This window comes from Muntiacus reevesi, chromosome 9 (genome assembly GCF_963930625.1).
Source record: "Muntiacus reevesi chromosome 9, mMunRee1.1, whole genome shotgun sequence".
Lineage (NCBI taxonomy): Eukaryota > Metazoa > Chordata > Mammalia > Artiodactyla > Cervidae > Muntiacus > Muntiacus reevesi.
The window spans coordinates 29,877,525-29,879,405 of record NC_089257.1 but is presented as its reverse complement, the minus strand read 5'-3'; positions in this window follow the sequence as shown (position 1 = coordinate 29,879,405).

Here is a 1,881-nt window from a genome sequence, read left to right as displayed (position 1 = left end):
TACCTCAGCTGGTCTTTCCTGCCTCTTAAATATCGCCTGGACTGAGCCCTCTGCAAGCTCCCAGCAAGTTCATTAGTTACCTGAAAATACCTACCTCATCTGTCATCAACACTCAAATGGCCTGCGGGATTTTTCATTTCCACTCCATTTTCCAAACCCTTTCTAGCGTTTACCTCCCACATCTGGAATCAATCCTGACCAGAAGCAAAATGCTGAACGGTTGGGCTCCTCCTGGGGCGGCCTTTCTCCAGAGGAGTGACAAGAATATGTCGCGGATGAATTAGCCATTCTCTTCTAGAGGAAGCCGCCGTGGCAGAGGCAGTTTTCATGCATTTTAATTTGCTCATTTACCCCCTTCGTCTTTACTTGTTTAAGCAAAATATTTAGTTTAACATTTTTAGTCATTACAGCCTAAAAAACGCACGTGCTTGAATACTAGATTTATTTGAGTTGCAAATTGTGAGAATCCTTTAAAAATACCTCAGCTCATTATCCTTTTATCTGTCTCTGTAGAAAAGATGTTAGATAGAGTCTCAGAAAACATTGCTGACTTTCAAGCCTCCTACTGCTGCCCATACCACTGTTTCTGTCTGTCTGATACCCACTGAGAGAGAGAAAAGAGTGTATCAGTTTGCCAATTACAACGAAGTCAATTACAGGATTTTGATTTTATGCTGTTTTCTTTTTCTAAGCAGCCTGGAGGCCAACATCATAGACTTCTAGAATTGCTTTCAGGTGACAATTTTCAGATCCTTGTGAAGAAAAGATAGTTAATTCGAATTTTTCTTCCTTCCTTCTTTTCTTTCCTCCCCTGCCCTCCCCCCTTTCTTTCTTTCTTTCTTGGTGGGGACTGAATAAGAAAAGGCCACCTCAGGATATTAAATTCCAGCCATCTTTCTTTGGAAATACCTTCACGGATTAAAAAAAAAAAATTAAAACCCCCAATACAAATGGTGATGAAAGCTGCTTTTTGACAGCCCCTAGGAAAATATGTGCATGCATATGGAAAAAGTCAATCTCTTGATTAGATAAAGAGCATTATTTTAGTAATATGTCACATCCTGTCCTTAATTTCAAATAAGCAAAAGTTTTTTGTTTGTTTTTTTTTTCATAGTTCTAGAGGAAACAACAATTAGAAACATCCAAGATGTCCAATATGTATCAAGATTCAGCCCTCAGCACCTGTAGGGAGATTATCTCTGCTGATGAAGTGAAATATGACTATGGATAATAGAAAGTTATAGGACACATGAGAAAAAAAAATAATGAGAGGCAATCAGGAAGCTAGAAGAGAAGTTTTCTATAAAAGAATTCATGATTTAAGAGAGCACATCTGAACATTTTTGTTCTCTTTTCTTTAAAGTCGGGAACTGAGCTGGGAAGAGGTTTTAAAGCAGGGTTAAGAAATTGGAAAGGGTCTGGCCGGTGCCGGTCAAGGTGCTAACGGCCTTCTGGGCCGGGACAGCCTCCATTGTGCAACCCCGCACGTGTGCTAGGCGCGGTGGGGAATGCGAACTCTCCCCACTCTCCTTTCTTACACCACCATGCAGTGCAATGGGGAAACCGCTGAGAAAGCAGATCCAACCTCCGGATTGAAGGAACAAAAACAATGTGAACAGTGAGCTCTTTGAAAAGAAAACTGCTTCCCTATGGTAGAAAATAGGGGGCAGGGGGCCCAGGCAGGGAGCCCAGCAAGCAAGGAAGGTGGGCCCTGGGGAGTGTGATATTACACAGGAACATAATGGGGTAGACTTCATACTTGTCTAATTACGGGAGCTATTAAAATCTCTATAATTTAGATTCAGGCGGAAAAAAAAAAAAAAGCTTATATAAATGCACACACGTGCTCCTGATTGGATTTTATGAATTCACTCCTCTAGA